Source organism: Dasypus novemcinctus, chromosome 10 (genome assembly GCF_030445035.2).
Source record: "Dasypus novemcinctus isolate mDasNov1 chromosome 10, mDasNov1.1.hap2, whole genome shotgun sequence".
In the NCBI taxonomy this organism is placed as follows: domain Eukaryota; kingdom Metazoa; phylum Chordata; class Mammalia; order Cingulata; family Dasypodidae; genus Dasypus; species Dasypus novemcinctus.
This window is the reverse complement of record NC_080682.1, coordinates 76,477,520-76,497,010: the sequence shown is the minus strand read 5'-3', so window position 1 is coordinate 76,497,010 and position 19,491 is coordinate 76,477,520. Positions and strand designations below refer to the sequence as shown.

Here is a 19,491-nt window from a genome sequence, read left to right as displayed (position 1 = left end):
TTATTAAGAATGGAAAGTTAATTATTTGCCTCTTTGTTCAGACTATGGTATTGTTACCGCTCAGCAGGTACTAAGTCCTTCTATACAATTACTATCAGAAAGCATGGCATTAGATGAACTTTTCTTAAATTCAAATCATTTTGGTAGCTGTCCTCTAACATTTAATTAATTTATTGCCAAAAAATTTTATACAGCACATACATTTATTAATTAAGGGATTCCTTTAACTAATAGGGGCTAAAATGAGCTTGACCACACTTGTGTGGAAGAACTTTGGGCCTGATCATTACCTGTCCATGTGTGCTCAGTTGGGTCCTGAACAATATTCTGAGGAAAATCTTGGCTCTTCCGATAGACGCTTCTTAGGCCCATTCCAAATGGCAATATTAGGGCACACCGTTAGGCTCCTAACTTATCGAAAAGGACATAAGTCCTGCCTTCAGCTCCACTGATTGTCAAAGGAGTATCAATCAGCAGCAAAGATCATTTCCATTCTGGTTTCTTGCCAGTGAAATAACCTCAAATACTCTACTGTACATTATTCGTCAAAAGCTCAGATGAGGGAAGTGGTTATGGCTCAACTGCTTGAGTGTCCACCTACCATATGGAGGGTCCAGGGTTTGATCCCCAGGGCCTCCTGACCCGAGAGGTGAGCTGGCCCATGTGCAGTGCTGCTGTGCACAAGGAGTGCCGTGCCATGCAGGGGTGTCCCCTGCTTAGGGGAGCCCCATGTGCAAGAAGTGCACCCCGCAAGGAGAGCCGCCCTGTGTGAAAAAAGTGCAGCCTGCCCAGGAGTGGCGCCACAACACAATTTCCCAGTGCTGCATGACAAGAATGCAAGCAGACACAGAAGAACACACTGCAAATGGACACAGAGAGCAGATAATGGGGGGAAGGGGAGAGAAATAAATAAAATAAATCTTTAAAAAAAGAAAGCTCAGATGAAAGAAATAATGTTCATTGAATATTACTTTAAGTATTTTGTGAGATCTATGTATCTTTCACAAATAAATTAAAAAAAATTTTTTTAAAGGATATATAATCCATCTATTTCTTTGGAAATTCTAAAATTTAAACCTGATTTAGAACTATTAGAATAGACTGTGTAGCTGGACTGCCTCTGGTGCCACATAAAACTGCTTTTACTGAATTGCACTTTGGTTTTATGCATTGAGGGTAGTTCTAAAAAATAACCCCAGGCATCTTGCTGTTGTACTTATGGTATGGATATTGTTGAGGACTTTGCCCACTACCTCATAGAGTGACTCATAATGAGGGGAAATTTCTCTTGGATGTTACTACCAGGAAGTTTTACTTCCCCTAAGAGTTATTTCATTTTATTATCATGGGGTTATTATAGTATATAATTTATCTTGGTGTAGCAGTTTGATATTGTCATGAATTCCAAAATAGATAGTGGATTATATTTGTAAACTGGTCTGTACCTGGGCGTGATTAAATTATGATTAGGGCTTTGATTGGGCCACGTCAGTAGGGTGTTGAGTCCCCACCCACCAAGGTAAAAGACATGGCAAAGGACAGAGTTGAAGGTTTTTGATGCTGGAGTTTTGATGCTGGAGTTTGACGCTGAAGTCTTAAGCTGGAGCCCTGAGAAGTAAGAACACAAAGGAAAGAGAAGAAAGTCCTGGGAAGGGAGGGACCCAGGAAGCCTGAACCCTCACAGATGTTAGCAGCCATCTTCCTCCAACACGTGAAAATAGACTTTGGTGAGGGAAGTAACTTATGCTTTATGGCCTGGTATCTGTAAGCACTTACCCCAAATAAATACCCTTTATAAAAGCCAACAGACTTCTGGTATTTTGCATCAGCACCCCTTTGGCTGAGTAATACACATGGGGACACTGAATTTCAAATATTTCCAGATTTCCCTATAGCTTTGTCCCTGGAAGCTCAGAATCAAATATATAACCCAGATGTAGTTATTGTGTAAGACTGTATAATATGCGTTTTGTGCCAATTGTAACAAATAGTTTAGCTTATTTTCCTTCTCCTTTTGCCCTTACTCCTTACCTCCACCCCAATTATTTAACCCATTAATTATTTTCTGCTATATTACATTTCTATAAGTTGCTTTTGGGACTGCAAAAACTATTTATATGGTTGTGTATGTCTGTGCACATGTATGTTTATATATAAAGTAATACTGGAGTATTTGGAATAACAACAAAGATGTTGAGCTAGATGGCTTAAATATCATTACTGAATGTCTTTCATACAAACAAATTTTGTATTGGAATTCATATTTGTTTCTTTCATTATATTCCACTGTTTCTAACACATTCTGCCTCTCCACCCTTACTTGTTCTTAAACTATCCAACCCCTTCTTTTCCTCATTGCCGAGTCATACTCCAAGGGCCTCAGCTCTTCTTGCTATCTCAGCCTGAATACTCTTTTCCAGTGGGTTCCTTCTTGTCAGCATCTTCTTATCAGCTCCTCAGAGAGGCTTCCTGACCCCCATCTTCTCTAAAGCTGATACTTGTCCCCACCCCACCTCATTATTCTCCCCCAAAGTGTCGTGTCCCGTATATTTTGTTCATAGCACCACATTCTGTTGTTATTTTATGAGTCCACCTGCTAGTTACCTGTTTTCCCCGGGGAGTGAACTCCTTGTGGGCAAGTACCATGCTGTTCACTTAATCCAGGTCTATAGATGGATGAATGAATGGCCCAGCCCAAGAACTGCTGCAGAAAGTCTTTTAAGGATAATTCCTTTTCTGAACTCATGAATTTCCGTCTCTCTGACCACAATCACTCAGCACATTTAAAGGCTTTTGATAGTTTTTGTGCCATGTTTCAGGTTAAATTTCCCCAATAACACTGTGAGTTTTTAATTATTTGACTAACAGTTTAGGGGAACACCAGAGATATAGGCAATTAAACTTGAATTTCAGCTAGATATTTAAATAGTCTCTTGTGATGTTTTTGAAAACAATAATGACAAAGGGCAAGAAGGGGAAGTGGGGAGTGAGCTTATATTTATTGGAAACTCTTATATTAGACAAAACAAGAACCAGCGAGTGCAAGTTTTAGGGCAGCATATTTTAGGTCACTTTTAAACAATGAGCATGAGTAAAAAGTGGAATAAGTTTCCTTGGGAGGGGCACACACTCAAAGAAATGTACTAAGCATGTTTCACGTGCCCAGCATGGTCCTGGGCATCAGGGATGGAGTGTGAAGAAGACTTCGTCCCTATCCTCACGGTATGAACAATCTAGTGGAGGCTGTGGGGAATCCCATTACAGAAAATGGAATCAGAGATTCCAGTCCTGGGCAGAAGCAAGAGTCAGGGGTAGAGAAAGGAAGTGAGTGAACATTTGTTGAGGACTTACTGTATGTCAGATGCCATGCTAAGCACTTGTTCACAGCTTCCAAGTTCCCACAGGATTCTCAGATGCTTAAAGGCAGGGACAGCATTGCACTCTCGGGTTCCTTGGGGTCCTGAGTGTAGCTGTGCACATAGGAAACAGTATTCGATTGATTATTTATTTATATTCAATTGGTTATTTCTCCCCATCCCCTCGTTGTTTGCACTTGCTGTATCTGTTCGTTGTGTGCTGATCTTCCTTTTAGGAGGCACTGGAAACTGAACCTGGGACCTCCCAGGTGGGAGGGAGGCACCTAATCACTTGAGCCACTCTACTCCCTGCTTTGTTATCTCGCATTAGGTTTTTCTCCTTGTGTCTCTTGTTGCATCAGCTTGCTATGCCATTTTACTTTAGATCCACCAGGGGGAGGTCACCACACCAGCCTGTTATGCCAGCTTGCTGTCTTGCTTGTCTTCTTTAGGAGGCACTGGGAACTGAACCCAGGACCTCCCATGTGGTACGTGGAGCTCAATGGCTTGAGCCATATCCACTTCCCTCAATTGATTATTGATATAATTCAAGTGTTTCAATGGTAATAAGGAACTGGTATCATTCTTGTTGCCATTATACAGATGGTAAAATAAAAATTAAAAATTCAACACAAAAGTGAGCAGATGTGGCTCAAGCAATTGGGCACCTGCCTCCTACATGGGAAGTCCTGGGTTTGGTTCCCAGTGCCACCTAAAGAAGACAAGCAGATGCAATGAGCTGACACAACAAGCTGATGCAATGAGTGACATAACGAGCAGGAAGCAGATGTGCCTCAAGCAGTTGGGAACCTGCCTCCCACATAGGAGATCCCATGTTTGGTTCTCAGTGCCTCCTAAAGAAGGGACATAATAAGCAGAGATAATGAGCAGAGACAATGAGCAGACACAGCGAGCAGACAATGAACAGGCAGATGAGGGAGCCATGGGGGGGGCAGTTAAACACAAAATAAGCTCAATTATCTGCCAGAGTCCACTTTTGTGTGATTGTTGTCAATGCTGGATTTATAATCAAGACTTCCTGATCGGTAGTCCTGGAGTTAGATTTCACAGCCACACCTCTCCCTCAAGTCCTTATAGAAATGCTGGAATGTCATTACCTACAACTATGCCATCTGTGATAAAAAACCTGATGAAAGCTCTAAACATTGTTTTAAATATGCCATAAGTTTTGTTTTCTCTGCCTTTACATTCATTGGTTTAATTTATAAAAGGCAGCATTTAACTTTAGATCCACCAGAGGGAGGCTGGGCATGTTGATTAAAGGCAAAAAAACAAAACGAAAGTAAAAAACTATAGATAGATAGATAAAAAAGAAGGAAAAAATAAATACATTTTTTTCAAAGAAAATGCATTCTAATTTCCAAAATATTCTATTTTCACTCACTTTCCTTTAGTGTCCCTGAGTAGCTTTATCTTCTGTATTTGAGACTTTTAGGCATAAAAACAAAGTCGAAAGAGGTTACAACAGACACTTTAATTTTTTTGAGTCCCTTTGAAGGCACACCATGTCAGTACTCCATTTACCCATTTGTCCATTCAACAAGCATTTATCATTACCTCCCCTGCCTGTTGGGGTGGGGCAGAAGGACAGCCACAGTTGAAAGGGCCAGGCTAGAGACATGCTGGGGAAGCTAAGAAAAGGGTACAGACACCTTCAAGGAGGAAGAGATCTGTGAATTGGATTTTTTTTCCTTTCTCCTTGTCTGCTCATTGTTTTTGCTCTTTGTCTGGCATGGGGAACCGAACCCTGGACCTTCCATGTGGGTGCCGGGCGCTGGACAGCTACAGTTAGCACTCCTTGGCCAATCATGGTTGGAATTCCAGACTGTGGGAATAACTTGAGCAAATAACAGATGCAGTTTATGTGTAATATAATAGATATAATAGATAGGATAAGGGCATGGTTAAAGGTAGATAAGATAATTCTGAAACGGTAACCTAAGTGGGATTTATTTCAATAAAGTTGGATAATACCTAGTATTTGTGCTAAGGAAATAAATATCTAGTATTTAATAAACACCCATATAGCACTTACTCTGTCCCAAGTGCTATTGTAAGCACTTTACAAATATTAACTAATTTCACCCTCACATACTCTAATTACTACCCCCAGTTTCCTTATTTGGAAACTGAGGAACAATGAAATTGAACAAGTTGCCCAAGATCACACAATTTGCAAGGAGTGGAGCCAGGATTTGAGTGCTGGCAGTCTGGCTCCAGAGGCTCTGCTGCTGATCTAAATATTTCACCTGTATTATCTCACTTAATTCTCACAACTCTCTGATGTTAGTACTATCAGTATACCAATATTTCAATTTGTAGAAGAGGAAAGAAACACAAGGTAAGTATTTGCCTACTGTCATACAACTAGTGGGTGATAGAAAAATATTAAAACCCAAGCAGTCTGACACCAGCACCTATGTTTTTGTGGTTGGTTAGTCTGGTTGTTTTGTTTGTGTGTACATTCTTAGTGTTGTTTATTTGTTTTTAGTCATAATTCTTTAATAGTAACCTTGGTTTTCTTCCTCCTGATAATCTTTTTAAAATTTTTTTATTGTGGTCACATATATAACACAAAATTTCCCATTTTAACCACTTTCACACAAACAATTCAGTGATATTAATAATATTCACAATATTATGCTACCATCACTGCCATCCATTACCAAAACTTAAAAAAAAAAGTGCTAATTACCAAAATTTTTCATCACCCCAAACAGAAACTCTGTAGCCATTAAGCAATAACTCTCCATTCCCACAACCACAATCCCTTTCTCCATCCCTGGCACACTGTAATATAATTTCTCTATGTCTTTGTTTATTCTAGGTATTTAGTACAAATGAAATCATGCAATATTTTCCCCTTTGTGTCTGTCTAGCTTATTTCCTTCAACATGTATTCAATTTTTATTCATACAGTAGCATGACTCAGAACTTCATTCCTTTTCATGGTCTAATAATATTCCATTGTATGTGTATGTCACATTTTGTTTATCTATTTACCTGCTGATGGACATTTGGGTTGCTTCCACCTTTTGGCTATTGTGAATAATGCTGCTAATGAATAGTGGTGTAAAATCATCTGTCTGAGTCCCTGTTTTCAATCCTTGGGGTATATCTATAGAAGTGGAATTGCTGGGTCATATGGTAATTCTATGTTTAACTTTCTGAGGAAACACCAAACTCTTTTCCACAGTGTGTGCACCATTTTACATAACCACCAGCAAAATACAAGCATTCTTATTTCTCCCCATCCTTGTCAACACTTTTTATTTTCCAATTTTATTAATCCTAGTAGGACTGAAGTAGTATCTCATCATGGTTTTCATTTGCATAATCCTAATGGATAATGGCGTGTGCATTTTTTCATGTACTTATTGATCATTTGTATATCTTCTTTAGAGAAATGTCTATTCAATTCCTTTCCTCATTTTTCAATTGGGTTGTCTTTTTATTCCTTCAAGATTTGTTTTACTTATTTCTCTCCCTCCCCACCCCACCGTCATTGTTTACACTCACTGTCTGCTCTCTGTGTCTGTTCATTGAGTGCTCATCTTTTATTTTTTAGGGGGTACCGGGAACTGATCCCAGCTTGAGCTACCTCCACTCCCTCTCCCTACTTATTGTGTCTCTCATTTGTGTTTTCCTTGTTGTTTTTCCTTATTTGCATCATCTTGTTGCATCAGTTCGCTGTTTTGCTCACTTTCTTTAGGAGGCATTGGGAACTGAACCTGGGACCTCCCATGTGGCAGGCAGGCACCCAACTGCTTGAGCCAGTCTACTTCCCTTGTCTGTCTTTTTGTTGTTGAGTTGTAAGAATTCTTTATATATTCTGTACATTAAACCCTTATCACATATATGATTTGCAACTTTTCCCCCCATTTAGTTGGTTGTCTTTTCATGTTCTTGATAACATCCTTTGATGCACAAAGATTTTTAATATCAATGAAATCCAACTTATCTATTTTTTCTTCTGTTGCTCATGCTTTTGATGTCATCTCTAAGAATTCATTGCCTAAGATAAGACCTAAAGATTTCCCTCTATGTTATCTTATAGGAATTTTATGGTTTTAATTCTTATATTTAGGTCATTGATCAATTTTGAAATATATTTTGTATATGGTGTGTGGTATGGTTCACTTTCATTCTTTTGCATGTGAATATCCAGTTTTCCCAGCACTATTTGTTAAACTATTCTTTCCCAATTGAATGGACTTGGAAACCTTGTCTAAAATCAATTGACCATAGATTTGAGGGTGTATCTCTAAACTCTCAATTAGACTGCATTGGTCTATATGTCTGTCCTTGTGCCAAAACAATTCTGTTTTGACATTGTAGTTTTGTAATAAGCTTTTAGATTTGGGAAATGTTAACCCTCCAACTTTGTTCTGCTTTTTCAAGATGCTTTTGACTACTTGGGGCCCCTTATCCTTACATATGAATTTGATGATTTGCTTTTCCATTTCTGCACAGAGGGCTGTTGGGGGAAGCAGATGTGGCTCAAGTGATTGGACTTCTGCCTACCACATGGGTGTTCCTGGTTTGGTTCCCAGTGTCTCCTGGAGAGCAAGCTGGTATGGCAGGTAGGCATAGTGTGCTGATGCAAAAAGAGAGACACAAAGAGAAAAGACAATGAGAGACACAATAAATTAGGGAGCTGAGGTGGCTTGGGTGATTTGAGTGCCTCTCTTTCACATGGGAGATCCTGGGTCCGGTTCTTGATGCCTCCTAAAGAGAAGTCAAGTAGACACAGAGAGCACACAGCAAATGGAGACAGAGAGCAGAGAGCAACCACAAACAATGAGGGGGTGGGATAAATAAATAAAATAAATCTATAAAAAAAATACAAAGAGGGCTGTGGAATTTTGATTGGGATTGCCTTGAATCTGTAAATCACTTTGGGTCAAGTTGATATTTTAATGATATTTAGTCTTTCAATCCATGAACACAGAATGTTCTTCAATTTATTTAAGTCTTCTTTGATTTCTTTTAGCAATGTTTTGTAGTTTTTTTGCATATAAGTCCTTCACATCTTTGGTTAAATTTATTCCAAGATATTTGATTCTTTTTGTTGCTATTGTAAATGGAATCTTTTTCTTGATTTCATCTTCAGATTGTTTGTTATTAGTACATGGAAACACTATTGATTTTTGCATGTTGATCTTGTACTCTGTTACTCGGATGGATTTGTGTGTTAGCTCTAGGAACTTTGTTTTATATTTTTCAGGATTTTTAAAATATAGGATCTTTTCATCTGCAAATAGGGTACACTTTACTTCTTCTTTTCCAATTAGGTGCCTTTAATTCTTTTTCTTGTCTAATTGCTCTGGCTAGCACTTCTAGTACAAGGTTGAATAATAGGGAAGTGGATGTGGCTCAAGCAATTGGGCTCCTGACTACCATATGGGAGGTCCAGGTTTCAATTACTGGGGCTTCCTGGTGAAGGCATGCTCGCCTGCATGGCAAGCTGGCCCAAATGGAGTGCTGGCCCATGTGGCAAGCTGGCCCAAGTGGAGAGCTGATGCAGCAAGATGACACAACAAAAAGGGACACAGGAGAGAAACAATAAGAGACACAGTAGACCTGCTCTTCCTGACTCAATCCATTTTTCTTCCCAGCATAGCTCTTGTATTAAAAGATGGTTTCAGGGTTCAGTGCAGTGCTTGACACATGGTCAGTACTCAATTAACATTTGTTGAATGAATACTGAATGCATAATTCAATTAATTTGTCATTGATTTTAGTTTAATGCAAGCCAGTTTCTAGGGATTAGTGTCTTGGCTCCAATTCACCCCTAAGGATGACTAGTGTTGACCAGAATTACCTCCTTTTATATTCTAAATTTGATCAGATATGGTTAGCAGTATTCCTAACTTAATCTTAAATAGAAAAGAACATTACAGATTCTTGGGTGAGGCTATTTCCTGATAGCTTAAGATGTGCAGTTGCATTGCCAAGCTCAGTCAAGGATTGTTAGATTCCACAGGACAGTATAATAGATGAGTATGCTTTTTTTTAAAAGATTTATTTCTCTCTCCTCTCCCCCCACCCCCCACCAGTGGTCTGCTCTCTGTATCCATTTGCTGTGTTTTCTTCTGTGTCCGCTTGTATTCTTGTCAGCGGCACTGGGAATCTGTGTCTCTTTTTGTTGCATCATCTTTTGTGTGTGTGTGTGTGTGTGCTGCATCATCTTGCTGCATCAGCTCTCCATATATGTGGCACTACTCCTGGGCAGGCTGCACTTTTTTTGCACTGGACAGCTCTCCTTAGGGGGTGCACTCTTTGCATGTGGGGCATCCTTATGCAGGGGACACCCTTGTGTGGCATGGCACTCCTTGCACACATCAGCGCTGCACATGGGCCAGCTCACCACATGGGTCAGGAGGCCGTGGGTTTGAACCCTGGATCTCCCATGTGGTAGGCGGACCCTCTATCCATTGAGCCAAATCTGCTTCCAAAGTATACATTTTCAGTCATACCTAGTGTGAATTCCAATTGCCTTGGTTAGTATTATTACTCTTTTTAAATCAAGGTAAAACTTGTATGAGGTTTAAAAGGTCAAATAATACAGTTCTAAAAGGTTTGTAATGTCCTGAGTCCTAGCTATCTTTGCCCCCAAAGCCTACTCCCCAGAAGCAGCCATTTTCAACTTTTTCAGTTGTCTTTCTGTTCCTTGCTTCCATTTCCCTAAATGATATGCTATTATTTCTTGATTTATCATGCTCAATGATTATCTATTATTTTTCAGTTATGGCAGATAGACCAACTTCTTCAACCAACTTCTTCCACTCTTCCCATTTTCCCAATGCAGTTCTATAAAAATGTTTAGTTAATTCAGTATGACTAAGTGTCATTTACTACTGAGCCACATATTGCACATAAATTATGTTTCCTTTCATATATGCATTTTTGTTTTTCTGGATTTAATAATTGCTTCATTTTTAAATTTGCCAAGTTTCTATATATTACTGATAATTTTTCCCACATACTCCAACAGCTTCTTATTAAAGACTTTTATAGAATCAACATATCAGGCAATCCATGTGCTCCATGTTTTCCTGGAGATGTTTCTCCTGGAACTGTCTTCATAGTCCAATCTGGATGGGTTGTTTTCTAAGCTTGCTAAATGGCTCTTGTCTAAGGGACTTCCCTTCCAACTCTTTTCTGGGTGTTGGAATTCCAGTAAAACTTCTACAAATTCCAAGCAAATTAAAATTTCACATAAAAAACAATTGCTGACATTAGTTAGCTTTGGATGTATCCTACTTCATTGTTTAGGATGGTGAACTCCATCTTTAGTATTATATTCATTCCTTCACAGCAGAGCTGCTCTTCAGGGAGATATGTCCCAGATTCTTAAGAGTAACATAAGGATAATAAGAACAAATGAAGAAACATTAAGAGCAAAATACACAGTGTGGTCATTGCAAAAAAAGGGGGGTGGGATACAGAAATGTGAAAAGAATAGGGGGGGAAATAACCCCAGCCCTCTCATATTCCCATAACCAAATGCAACTGAATTAACAGTTTGGTCTATTTCCTTTTCATCTTTTCTTCTAAGTCTAGTTTTCTTTTTTTGTTTGTTTTTCAGGAGCTTTTGGGAATTGAACTCAGAACCTTGTACATAGGAAGCAGGCACTCAAACACTGAGCTATATCTATTCCCCAATGAGAGGTTTTTTTTTCCATTTGTTTGTTTTGGTTTTAGGAGGTACTGGGTTTGAGCTCATGACCTTGTACATGGGAACCAGGTGCTCAACCACTTGAGCTACATCTGCTCCCAGTCTAACCCTAGTTTTTTTTTAAAGATTTATTTTATTTCTTTCTCCCCCCTCCCCCACTGTCTGCTGTCATGTCCATTCGCTGTGCGTTCTTCTGTGTCTGCTTGCATTCTTGTCAGAACCATCAGGAATCTGTGTCTCTTTTTGTTGCGTCATCTTGCTGCATCAGCTCTCTGCGTGTGTGGTACCACTCCTGTGCAGCTGTGCTTTTTTTGCACTGGGCAACTCTCCTTATGGGGCGCACTCCTTGCACGTGGGGCTCTCCTATGTGGGGGACACCCCTGTGTGGCACGGCACTCCTTGTGTGCATCAGCACTGCGCATGGGCCAGCTCACCACACAGGTCAGGAGGCCCTGGGTTTGAACCCTGGGCCTCCCATATGGTAGGCAGACGCTCTATCAGTTGAGCAAATCTGCTTCCTAACCCTAGTTTTTTCTGTGTTTTTGTTGGGATCATAAAGTACGTTCAATTTTATGTCTTGCATTTTTATAACAATGTTATATAAGTGTTCTAGGACTTATAATTTATTCAGAAACATTTTTTTAAATGGCAGCATAAGCCATCCAGTTGAAATACCATAAAAAATAGATCTTCTATAGTTGAACATTTAGGTTGTTACCATTATAAATAATGCTTTGGTAAATACTTTTTCATAAAACTTTTTACATGTTAGGATTCTTTCCTTCAGGCAGATTTTTCCTAAGTCAAAGGATACACTTTCAAGCTGAAAGAAGACTTTTTTCCTTGATAATTTTTCTCCAAGATTGTATATTCAGAAACTGAAACTCTTATCTCTAAAATTATCATAGTGCATTTTACACCCCTTACTGGTTACATTTGATTGCAGCTACCTATCTCTGATAGGAAATGAGGATTCCATTGCTAGCCACCCAGATTTAATTATGTACAGTATATGACAGAAAAAGAAAGCCTCTCAAGTGAATTGTCTCTGTCTCTCCAAGATGAAAGTCTTAGAAGATGCCTTCATAGTAAGAAATTCGGCCTCCAATAAAGAGTTCCGTCCTCTGTCCAAGCTCTTGGGGGGTAGCCTCTAAATCCTTGGAATTTCCCAGATGATGGAAGTGTCTGTGCTATCCATGGTGGGTCCCCCTCCCACAGGGCCACACACGATAGCTTATGCTATGGAGTTGTCTCAGGGTGGGGCTGCCTACAGTAGAAAGACCAGCATGTGATTAGAGGGTTAAGGCTTTGAGCTACTTCCTATCTACCAGAACTCCTGAAAGAAGAAGGGGAGCCAGAGACTGAGTTCAGCCCCCTGTGCATCATTCAAAGAATCATGTCTGCTTAATGAAATGCCAATGAAAGCTCTGGGCTGCAAGGCTCAGGTGAACTTCCCTAAATGGTAATACGTATCAATATGCTAGAATGGATTACACATATGAGACCCTTCCAGACATTTCCTTATGCAGCTCTTCTTGTTTGCATCCTTGTTTGTTCTGTTAAGTAACAGAAAATGGCTACCTGCATTGAGCATTGCTGGAAGGGACTCTCTGTGCAAGAAGGGCTCTTCTAAAAGACAAAAACAATGGACCTATATTGGCTTTCTGAGAAAATGGAACACACCCTACAGAACTGCGGATAAGCAACACCTAGGGATAAACCAGTTTCAATCCATTAGCGATAACTTATCACAATGGAAAAGCATACTATACTAATTAATGTATATCTGCTCCCCCCTTGGTCAGACCCCCAACATAAATAAATTGGAAACTTAATGTCAGCCAAACAAAACATTTCTTCACTTGTTTCTGCATTTGCCTTCTCCTAGCTTCCACTTTCCACTCCCTCAGCAGAGCTCCTTTCTACTTTCTGAATGGGATACTGCCTGATTCATGAATCGTTCAATAAGGTTATGATATTCTGAATTGTATGAAAAGTTTTTCACTATCACTATAATAAAACTAATAATAAGTGTAGCACTTTCCTGAGTTCTAATTACAGAAAGTGAGGGGGAATGTGGGAACTCTTGAATTTGAAGTCATTTATCAAAAGTGAGGTGACCTAGGGAAATTGTAAACTTGCAGCTGGTGTGAGGGCAATCCTGTGGAAGATTGTATTCTTAACCTGTGGAATCTGACCTAAGTTCAGGTAGTTAGAGTGAGAATTGCATTGCAGTTGGCATCAAAAGTTATTGCAATGCTCAAACACGAAAGTGTTCAGAAATGCCAAAGGTAGGGTCAATCATATGTCTTTATACAAAAATCCTCCCTCTCTACTTCCATCCTTCCTCCTCTCCTCTCCTTTCCTTTCCTTTTCTCTCCTCTCCTCTCCTCTCCTCTCCTTCCTCCCTCCCTTCATCCCTCCTTCCATCCTTCCTTTCTTCCACACATTATTACAACAGCACATCTTGGAAATTCTAATAATCATAAGACCTTGGGAGAGTGCAAAGATGTTATTGGTCAGAATCCTGATTCCATCATTTCCCTGTATATTAACCCTTCACCTTTCAGGCTGCTTTGCTGGATCTAACAAAAGGCTGAAATATTTCTTGTGTAATAAAGTTTTCTTTCTCGTTGGTCCACAGAAAGTGAATAATGCATCTCTTTTACCATTCTGAGAGTGGTAACTACCATTTATTCATTGTTGTTTTCCCAATAGGGAGCACAAAGCTGGATAGTGTAGGTGCTCAATAAATGGAATCTCATAACACAAGATCAAATCCAACAGTCTATCATAAGACGGAAGTGATAACATTCTAGATTAGGAGAAACAATTCATCTGCTCTAGGAAGTCTGTCTCTAAGGTGATACACCATTTATAGAGTGTGCATGTTTTAGTTAGCAAGCTGCCAAAATGCATTGTACCAGAAATGGGTTGACTTTTACAATGGGGATTTATTCATTTATAAGTGTACAGATCTGAGGTTCTGAAAATGTCCAAATCAAGGCATCATCAAAGCAATGCTCTTCCTCAAAGACTGGCTTTTGGTGATCCTAGACTCCTCTCTCCGATGGCAAGGCACTTGGTGGTGTCTGCTGGTCTCTCCCTTCTCTTCTGGGTTTCATTGCTTTCAGCTTCTGACTTCCTCTGGATTTCTCTCTGTTTCTGTGGCTTTCTCTCTATGCTTCTTTGGGTTTTTCTTTTTGTCTTTGTATCCTTTCTGTTCTATAAAGGACTCCAATAAGGATTAAGACCCACCCTAGATCACAACTTACTGAAGTAACCTAATCAAAAGGACCCACCTACAGTAGGTTTATGCCTACAGGAATGGATTAGCTCTAAGGGCATGATTTTCAAATGACCTCAATGCACAAATCCAGGTACTATGTTAGACTCTTTGCAAACATTGTTTCATTTCATTCTTACATTAATCTTATAAAGTAGGTATTATCCCCAATTTACAGTCAAAGTAACTGAGGTGTAAGAGGTCTTACTTGTGTGAAAATACATAGGTAGTTGGCAAAGGCGGGACTTTTAAAAAATGCCTCTTCCTTTTATTTATCTTATTTTATTATCATTACACGTTATTTCAGTCTCACTTCCTTGTGACCTTTGTGGTCTTTTGGAGTGCATTGTAGTGTCCTAAGGCTGCCATCACAACATAGGGTTTCAGAAAGTAAACATTAGGTCAGACTGAAAAAATAAAAACCAGTTCTGCCATTCATCAAGCTGGGAGTACAGACCCAGATAAACTAACTGCAAATTTGGCAAGAGCTAATGTTTCTCTCAAGGATACACTACAGCTATAAAGAGTCACAAGGATCCTCTTTGAGTGACTACTGTTTTCTTACTCATTAAGAAATTTTGTTTCTTAAAATCATATGCTATCACATTGTTTGAAATTATATCAGTAAAAGGAAACATTCTGCTTTTGCCTAGAGGTTTTAAGTCACATTGATACAAAGAAGCTACCTTGATTTCCAACCTAGGTACAGAGTTTCAGATAAAGGGTTACTGGATAGAATATGCCACATCTACGTCAATTCTCTACTATTCAACGAAACAGGAAACATTCTCTGTCCAAACCTGTTATTAACCTCTTAACATACAGCCTTGTTTCACTTTGAATCCATCAAAACACTGCTTCCCTCAATTTCACCTATATTCTGTTTCTTTTTTCTTCACCTCACAGATACATTCATTCAGACCACACAGCCGACAGAGTTTACCTGAGTGTACACAGGCAACGTGCGTGCCGGACTGACACGGCTGGCTCTCCTCTGATGCGCATTCCTTGCAGAGCTGGTTAGTGGTGACATTGAGCTGGCACAGGGCTCGAAGCTTTCAAAGCTGTCCTTCTTTTATCAACGTTCCAGAGTTTAGAAATGATGAGGCTCATCAAGCCCATTCCTAACCAGATCTCCTGGTAGACTGGGTAGAGTAGGGCTTCATGGGGATCAAACCTTTTTAACAATGCTCTGAAGCATCTCCATGAAGTACTGGTGGCTCATGCAGGACCACGAACCCACTGCCAATGGCTCCAAAGGTCACCAAGTCTCACCTATAGTCTAACCTTTCCCCCAAATCCTGTACTAATTCTATATTTACGTTTATTTAGTGAAATTCCCCCTAGCTCCCCCAGTCTCCCTTACAGTAAGGAGTCAGTAAACTTGACTTTATCACCTATAGGCTTGCTCCTTTGCTCTTGGGCTCATATGACAAGGACAGAGTTGAATCCAGTTTTGCCTATGGCAGAGCTTTTTTTTTTTTTTTAAAGGAGGTACAAGGGAGAACACACCATGGGGAATGGTGGAGTATCTCAACAAGAGGGTGTTAGAAAAGTCTTTTAGGATTTGAGTTTTGGTTGGGTGATTTGAGGAAGGGTATAAGGAAGAGGCAATTCATTCCATATTTCTGTCAGAAAGTATATGTGTGGGGAAATGCTATGACTGGATGTCTCAACAAATTTCATCTATAAGGAGGAAGATGAGAACAATTAAAAAACTAACTGATAAAGAAGCATCAGTTACTCGTATTAGCCAGAATACAGGGACATTTGTATTCTGTGGCTCGAACAAAGCCCATGCTTTGCTTTGTCTGTTCAGACATGATCATGGAATGGTCTTGTTTTTGTCTTAATCCATCATAATCACAGAGTGGCCTTGTCTGAAGTTATGTATCTGTTTTATTATATATGTAATACATTCACATGGTTTAATTAAAAAAAATATGTATATATACAAAGAAACATTTCCTGTCTAATTCTTATACCCTCCCAATTAGGTAACCACTATTACTAGTTTCTTGTGTATTTTCCAGAGATATTATTTTAGTTTCATCATTGCTAAAGCAAATACCATGCAATGGGTTGGTTTAAGCAATGGGAATTTATTAGCTCATGGTTTTGAGGCTGGGAGAAGTGAAAACCAAGGCCTTATCAAGGCAATGCTTTCTTCCTGAAGACTGGCATTTTGGGGCTAGCTGTTGGCAATCCTTGGTCCTTGGCTCCTCTATCCCATGGCAATGCACATGATGGCTTTTCCTGGCCCTTCTGTTCTCTTCCAGGTTCTGTTGAATTTCAGCTTCTCATATCCTGGTGCTTTTTATTTCTATCTGTCTGAATTTCATTCTGCTTATAAAGGACTCTAGTAATAGGATTAAGACTCAACCTGATTGGGCCATATCTTGACCGAAATAATCTCATCGAAATGTCCTTACAATGGGTTCATAGCCACAAGAATGGATTAAGTTTAAGAACATATTTTTCTGGGGTACCTAGCTCTAAATCACCATACATTCTTTATATAGATAATGCATAGGAATGTGGATATATTATTCCTTTTACTTTTCTTCTTTAAACTTAAAGAGAAAAGATAATGCAGATGCAGCATTGAATCTTGTTTTTCTATTAATCATGTCAGAGTCATATCACTACATAAAGGGCTTCCTCATCTTCCTCATTCTCAAAGCAGTTTTGTTTGAACTATAATTTATTTAAAAATGTACATTTTACCCATCTTTTGCTACTACAAAAAACTTTCCATTAAATATCTTTATAGATATATCATTTCAGCCACAAGTGAGCTTGCCTTCAGAATAAATTCCCCCAAATTATTGTGTCAAAGGGTTGATGCTTTTATAATTTTGAGAAATATTGGCAAATTGTACTCCATAGGGGTTCCAGAAGTTTACGATCTTGTCAGTGGAGTATTAGAGTATCTGTTTCTTTGCAGGCTTACCAATAGTTTTCCTCTTTAGTTTTTACTAATCAGATAGTGGAAGATCATATCTCAGTGATTTTAATTTACGTGTCTACTATTATGAAGAGCGATTTCAAATTATTTTCTATGAACTGTTCAAATCTCTTGATGGATTGCATTTTAGAGCCATTTGGTTTTTAGATTTGAGCAAAAGTGATCTTTTTCTAGAGTTGTTCAATCTCTACTCACAACCCTCCAAACTTGAGACTCAGTTTCCACATTCTTTTATCTTTATAATACTGAGAAACCAAGGGAAGCTAATTCTGAATTAAATGGAATCAAGTGGTAAAACTGCCTTCTGAAAATTTCTAGTTTTTAGGTCAATAATATTTGCTGGTAGTAACCACTTAACTTTCACTATCACTTAAGTAAAGAGAGCAAACTGAACTTTCGGCTTTCAATGATTATGTTGAAGCTGGCTCATACTAACTCAAGAGAGCAGGATGTTCAATTCTCAATAATTTTGTGAGCCAGTTGTTACGTAATGTCATGATTAAAATTTAACTTTTAGGTGTTGGTGGAGGGGTGGTGTATGGGAATTCTGCACATTATGCATGTTGTTTTGTAAGCTCACAACTTTTTAAATAAAAATATCTATTAAAAATAAAAAATGAACTTTTAGAAATTTACTTTTAAATAAATTATATTCCAAACCAAGGCAGTGGTTTCTGGCCCAGCTGTAAAAAGCTTGAAAGTCATCACTTCCATTCTTACACACACACAAACATACACACAAAGCTGCAAAACTGAAAATCAACAACTCTTCCTAGATCCACTAGAGGACTGAAGTGACAGGGCAAACCATCACCCACAAAACTGTAGGGATAGGCAGCTATTGAGAATCATAGCTTACTTGGACAAGAAACCACAAGTGCAGCCCATCAGGTAGAGATACTTAAAGGGTAATTGTCTAATTGCTAGAGACAGTGTGAACTAGTTTGGGGGGTAAAAAATTCCTGGAGGCCCAGATTTGTTGCATTGGGGTGGGAGAGGGGTGAGGTCTGGGGGAGGGGGGGGGAGAGCACATTTTCAGATTTAACTTCAGAAGCTCTGATAGGTTCTCACCATGAAGATTGGAGGCGAGAAGGACTCCCTTATGTTTCCTGCAGGGGTAGGGGAAAGTAATCATTTAAAAATATATCCTGGGAAGCAGATGTGGCTCAGGCAGTTTGACGCTTGCCTACCACATGGGAGGTCCCAGGTTTGGTTCCCACTGTCTCCTAAGAAGACGATCAAGACAGTGAGCCAATGCAGTGGGTGCAATGAGATGGCACAACGAGGAGACACAACAAGGAAACACAATGAGAGACAGAACAAGCAGGGCCCAAGTCATTAGGTGCCTCCCTCTAACATGAGAGGTCCTGAGTTCGGTTCCCAGTGCCTCATAAAGAGAAGACAATGAACAGACACAAGGAGCAGACAGTGAATGCATCAGTGAGTGCAAACAATGGGGTGGGGGGCAGAGAAATAAATAAAATTTTAAAATATAAAAACATGAATATATATCCAGAGCATGCTGGTCTCTTTAACAAAGACCAGCCCCCCAGGGAAACTATTTTACAGAGCCTAACCAATGTGGGGAAAGGGAAATACTCAACTCTGGTCCCTCTAGACTTCCTGTCTCACCTAAGAGGGTGGGTAGGGGAAACTGAGACACACTTGTGAAGGTCAAAGCCCAGGAGGACAAGCTCGATAAAAGACTGAGACCTGATCACATGATTAGAGAATGCTCCTCCCCCCCCATCTTACCACCACATTAGTAGGACTTCTGTATAATAATGGGCTTACAGGGAAGCGGACTTGGCCCAGTGGTGAAGGCATCCGTCTACCACATGGGAGGTCTGCAATTCAAATCCCGGGCCTCCCTGACCCGTGTGCAGCTGGCCCATGCGCAGTGCTGATGTGCGCAAGGAGTGCCCTGCCACGCAGGGGTGTCCCCACATAGGGGAGCCCTATGCGCAAGGAGTGCGCCCCGTAAGGAGAGCCACCCAGTGCGAAAGAAAGTTCAGCCTGCCCAGGAATGGTGCCGCACACACGGAGAGCTGACACTGTAAGATGATGCAACAAAAAGTAACAAAGATTCCTGTGCCGCTGACAGCAACAGAAGAGGACAAAAACAAGAACATGCAGCAAATGACACAGAGAACAGACAACTGGGGGGGGGGGAGGGGGA

At 39.8% G+C, this 19,491-nt stretch overlaps 1 long non-coding RNA gene across 1 annotated transcript in view; it reads left to right on the top strand.

Annotated features, from left to right (window-relative positions):
- LOC131280057 (uncharacterized) overlaps positions 1 to 17,929 on the top strand; it is a 35,043-nt gene extending 17,114 nt beyond the window's left edge. Inside the window, exons 2-3 of the long non-coding RNA XR_009187630.2 lie at positions 7,851 to 7,960; positions 15,251 to 17,929. This is a non-coding gene — a long non-coding RNA (uncharacterized lncRNA). The remainder of the gene's footprint in view (positions 1 to 7,850; positions 7,961 to 15,250) is intronic.
- The last annotated feature ends 1,562 nt before the right edge of the window (positions 17,930 to 19,491 follow it).